Source organism: Dryas octopetala, chromosome 3, assembly GCF_963921425.1.
Source record: "Dryas octopetala chromosome 3, drDryOcto1.1, whole genome shotgun sequence".
NCBI lineage: Eukaryota > Viridiplantae > Streptophyta > Magnoliopsida > Rosales > Rosaceae > Dryas > Dryas octopetala.
Window position 1 is genome coordinate 26928286 of NC_141368.1, and position 5832 is coordinate 26934117.

Below are 5832 nucleotides of genomic sequence, written 5' to 3' on the forward strand. Positions count from 1 at the left end.
ATCGCGTCTACAATCAAGAACCAAGAAGCTCGTGATCAGCCGAGATGTTGAGTTCAATGAATCTGCATCCTGGAATTGGGATGAAGGAAAAATAGAGAAGAAAGGTGTTGTCCTGTCAAGAGAACCAGAGAAAACCCTTACACAACAGCCTGAAGAAGACACACATGAAATTAAGAGAGATTTTAGAAACACCAGGTACGCCTCCTGCATCTTCTTTAACTCCTCCATCAATAGAAGATGAATCTTCCTTTGAGTCATCACCTAGAAGAGGAAAATCACTCAGAGATATATACGAAACATGCAACTTCATAACTTTAGAATCTGAAAGTTTTGAAGTTGCAGTAAAACAAGAAGTATGGAGGAAGGCTATGGAAGAAGAAATTAAAACAATTAAGAAAAATGAAAGATGGGAGCTTGTAGAATGCCCACCAAATAAAGAAATCATTGGCGTGAAATGGGTCTATAAGACCAAAATTAATCCTGATGGCTCAATACAAAAACATAAAGCAAGATTAGTAGCTAAAGGCTACTGACAACAGCCAGGAATAGACTATAATAAAACTTTTGCGCCAGTGGCAAGACTTGATACAATAAGAGCACTTATAGCTCTTGCAACTCAAAAGAAGTGGAAACTCTACCAATTGGATGTAAAATCAGCATTTCTAAATGGAGAGCTCGAAGAAGAAATCTATGTGAAGCAACCACAAGGATTCATCGAGGAAGGAGGAGAAGACAAAGTCCTAAGACTAAAGAAAGCCTTATATGGACTTAAACAAGCACCAAGAGCGTGGAACAGCCGCATCGACAAAAACTTCATCAATGCTGGATTCAAGAGAAGCAAAAGCGAGCCAACACTCTACACCAAAACTCAAGGTAACTCCATTCTTATTGTCTCTCTATATGTTGATGATCTTATCTATACAGGAGATAATGAAAAATTAATTCAAGAATTTAAAGAAGATATGATGAAGACATTTGAGATGAGTGACCTCGATAAATTGCACTATTTTCTTGGCATTGAGATAAGCCAAGAAGAAAATAGAATCTTCGTATGTCAAAAGAAGTATACTGAAAATCTCTTGAAGAAGTTCAAGATGTATGGGTGCAAGACCGTGGTTACACCGCTCATCACTAATGAAAAGCTAAGAAATAACGATGGATCCGGAAAAGCGGAAGCATCAAAGTACAAAAGTCTCATTGGAAGCCTACTTTATCTAACAACAACTCGACCAGACATTATGTACGCGATCAGCCTACTTTCAAGGTTTATGCAAACTCCAAGTCAGATACATTATGGAGCAGCAAAAAAAATATTAAGGTACTTGCAAAGAACTATTGACTTTGACATATGATATAGACCTTCTACAGATACAAGGCTATTCGAATTCACAGATAGCGACTAGGCTGGAGCGGACGACTTCAAAAGTACATCAGGCTATGCATTCACAATTGGGTCTGGCATATTCTCATGGTCTTCAAGAAAACAAGAGACAGTGACACAATCATCAGCCGAAGCGGAGTATGTGTCAGCGTCAAGTTTAGCATGCCAAGCTATATGGCTGAGAAGAATATTTGAAGACATGGGAGAACAACAAAATGAAGCTACTAAAATATTTTGTGACAACAAGTCTGCTATAGCAATGACAAAAAATCCAGTGTTTCATAGCAGGACAAAACACATTGCCATCAAGCATCACTTTCTACGTGAAATCTCAGCAAACAAGGAGATAAAACTCAAGTATTGCAAGACGGGAGGAGCAAATAGCAGACATTTTCACCAAGGCACTTTCAAGACCAAGATTTGAAATGATACGAAGCATGCTTGGAGTATCACAAATGTGCATTAAGGAGGAGTGTTAAAATTAATGCACATTGACACAATTCTAGAGTAGTAGAGAGAAATCTAAATAATTCTAGATGATAGAAAAATCTAGAAGCTAGCTATATCTAAAATGGTATAGAAATTTCTAGAGTCTAAAGTCTCTAACAATTAAGCCTATGTTAGATTGTTTTAGAGAAGTCAAAAACATTGTAGTATATTCTAGAATGTTTGATAAATATGTGGCTAGAAAAAGCCCAAGTCTAATGGGCATGTCAGTGGATGAGGTCTATATATATAGACAGTGCCGGCTCAAGCATAAGGCAAGCAAGGCTTGTGCCTAGGGCCTCATGTTGAAGGAGGCCTTATTTGACACACTATTAAAAAAAAAAACTTAAAATATTTATAATTAGCCAATTAGGTCTCAGAATTTTTAAGGAGGTTTTCTACTTTCTTATTTAATGTTTAGGTGTGAGATTCTTCATTATTTGTTAGTGAGACTTTTGATTTTTTTATTCCCTTAGGCTTTCCACTAAAAAAAAGTGTTTCATGAATTATTTTCGGGCACATCTCACATATATTTCATTTGTACATTGTGATCTACTTGTTTTTTTCATTTTCTCTCATTCTTTGTAATATCTCTGGTCTAAAACTAAAAAAAGCAAGCCTAAAGGCTGATTTTTTGAATAATATATTTGGAAGCCTCTGTGTAGTTTCTCCTTAGGCCTCACTTTTTATTGAGCCGCCACTGTATATAGAGGCTTGTACTATATTGTGTATGTAATAAAATAAAAAGTGTTCTAAGTATCCTACATATCCACTACTACAAAGTCATCCTTCTATACCTCCTCTATTCCTATCAACTCCTCTGTTTCCAAGAAAAAACATTCTCCATTATTATCTACCCTATCAACCTATAATTTCAAAACTCCTACCCGACCCACACAACCATAAGACAATAACTTCCTACTCTATATACACTAATACATTCCATCTATTTTCTAACAAAGTTGATGATTAAAAAGTGCCTTAATTGCCAAGTCAATTCTTCATCAATGCCTTAATAGACTATTCCAAAAGAGTTAAATGCACCATTGGTCCACTAATTTTAACACTTTTTCCAAGTTGGTCCACGATTTATTTTTTGTCTCAATACAACCCAGTTATTAATTAACTTGGCCCAACATAGTCCATTCCGTCAATTTTGTGTTAACGCCCGTCTAATTTCATCACGTGCCGCACACGTGTTCGTTTGTTGAGGGCAAACGAGTAATTTCACGGGGGATAGATTCAATAAATTTTTAATTCTATTTAAAATTTAAAAATCAGAATCTGATTTCATTTTTTTTTAATCACTCCCTCTGTCTTCCCTCTCACTTTCTCTCTTTCTCTCTCCCCGACCTCACACTCTCTCAGATTTCCCAGCCCGGCGGTGATCGCCAGTGAACCAGGCCAAACTGAGACCACCATCTTTTTCCTCTCTTCCTTCTCTCTCTCCCCATGGGCTTGGATCACCCAGAAAATCACCGCAATTGAAGAATTCGGCCGAGACCCAAAAGTAAAAAACCAAAAAACAAAGAAACCAAACCCATCGTAAATCCCCGGCCAAACCCCCATACCCCAGCCACCCCTCTTCCCTCCCTCAACCTCATTTTATCATCTCCAATGGCGGAAGTAGAAGCTCCTATTGTCGTCGCCCGAGGCTCCAATGGCGGAAGTAGAGGCAGATCGAGATGGGGTGAAGTCGACGCTCGAAAAAAAGGCATATCGAAAATGGATTTGGCTGCAAATGAAGAAGACGAAGCTGGGTTTGCACATTCAGAGATAGGGGAAAATAGAGAGAGAGAGAGAGAGAGAGAGAGAGAGAGAGAGAGAGAGAGAGAGAATAGGAGAGGGGAAGAGGGGGTCACTGGCCAAGTGTAGTGGTGGGGCCGGGCAGAAGGTCAGTGAGAGGGAGGAGAGGGTGGAGGGTGGGTGAGTTGCCGATGGTGGATAGAGGTTGTGGGTGGTGGATATGGGCTGGGCACGGGTTGGAGAGGGGAGATGATGGTGGGTTTGATTTTTTCTATTGTTTTTTTTTCCTATTCTTTTTTTCCATTTTTTTTTTGTTTTCTGCAGGAGAGGGTGGAGATGGTGGGGAGGGAGGAGGGGCTACGGGTTGTGGGTGGAACCTGGGCTTCTTGTTCTTCTTTTATTTTATTTTATTTTTTCAATTATTTTTATAGCTGGGCATGAATGAAGATCATGGGAAGTTGTAGAATAAGAAAGAAGGTGAAAAAATAATGGTTATGGGTGTGATCAGGGAAGAAGAAGAAAAAGGGAAAAGAAATGGCTATGGGTGTGATCAAACAACAAGAAGAATTTGGGTTTACTGCAAATGGATTTTGGGAAGACAAAGGGAGTGATTAAAAAAAAATGAAATCAGATTCAGATTTTTAAATTTTAAATAGAATTAAAAATTTATTGAATCTATCCCCGGGAAATTACTCGTTTGCCCTCAACAAACGAACACGTGTGCGGCACGTAATGAAAATAGACAGGCGTTAACACAAAATTGACGGAATGGACTATATTGGGCCAAGTTAATTAATAACTGGGTTGTACTGAGACAAAAAATAAATTGTGGACCAACTTGGGAAAAATGTTAAAATTAATGGACCAATGGTGCATTTAACTCATTCCAAAATAAGGAAAGAAAAGAAAAAACAAGTTTACAAATGATACATGGGTACTGAATTTGAATTGCAGCTAACTTATCATGAGTTCATGACCCAACTCACCAATCCCAAGATTGATTAAGTGAATTTTGGATTGAGTTGTATGGTTTAGATTCACAATAATAACACATGATTTGCTATACCTCAGCCACAGAAGTAGTCATCAAGAGCGAGTTTCTGCAAATTGGGCAAGTGGGATGCAGCTGCAACCACTTGTCCACACACATTTGGTGAAAGAAATGACCACAATTAGGCACAGATCTCAACACATCTCTGTCCTCAAAATCCCCCAAGCATATGCAGCAACAAGAACATGGGCTTGATGTAGCCTTGGCTTCTGAGTAAAGCAACTTTGGGTAGCTTCTGATTGTGGATTCATCAAGACCCTGTTCGATTGTTGCAGAGCTGGGTACTTCGAGGTCAGATGGGTCGACTGGGGATTGCCTCCGATTACAGCAAGAGACGATGAAGATGAGAATGATTATGGCGACGACTCCAAGGAAGACTCCTGCAGCATCATACAGATCATCATCCATGGTGTTGTTGTTGTTGGCTGGTGATCAAGCACAAGCATGAAAATGGGTCTGGTTTTTCTCATTTTCTTAGTTAACTGAGACCCAGCTGGGAATGGAAAATGAAATGCTGTGCTGAGGATGTTGAGATTGGAGGGGGGCGATTTGTAGTTGTTTTGGGGTTTGGACTTTGGACTTTGGAGGGATGCTATGTGTGTATCTGGGGTGTGTCCCAAGCTGTGGAGTTTCTATCTGATTATTAATTGTTAATAATATCTAGTTTCTATCATTTTCTTAGCAAGGAAATTTGTCACCACTGGATCTGACATATTCTTTATAGTATGCTAAGCCAAATTTTACCCACCTGAATAGAAAATAGCGCTTTGAAATTTTTTACTTGTAGCTAGGGTTCCTCTTTGGTTTGGTTTTTACTGAATTGATTGACTACCGATAGAATTTTTTTGGTTTGGTAAACCAATTTTCACAATTCAAAAATCGAAAAAAGTTAGTTTGGTTTTGGTAAAAACCGAAAAATATTGGTAAACCGACCAATTACAAAAAATTATTACTGAAAAAAAAACCGAATCGATTATTACCAAAATTTATTTATATATGCTTATATAATACTATTATGTTAGTTGTACAATAAATATTAAACTTCTAATATCTTAAACAACTATAAGAAAATATAATTGTATAATGTTATCATATTAATATTATCAAAAGTGTGAGTTAAGATATAGAGTCATTCTCTAATAAAGAAAATGTTATTACTTTTAGGAAA

General features: G+C 37.8%; 1 pseudogene; it reads right to left on the minus strand.

Moving 5' to 3' along the window:
- Nucleotides 1–4673: 4673 nt before the first annotated feature.
- LOC147292147 (RING-H2 finger protein ATL70 pseudogene) lies at nt 4674–5072 on the minus strand (annotated as a pseudogene).
- Nucleotides 5073–5832: the final 760 nt, after the last annotated feature.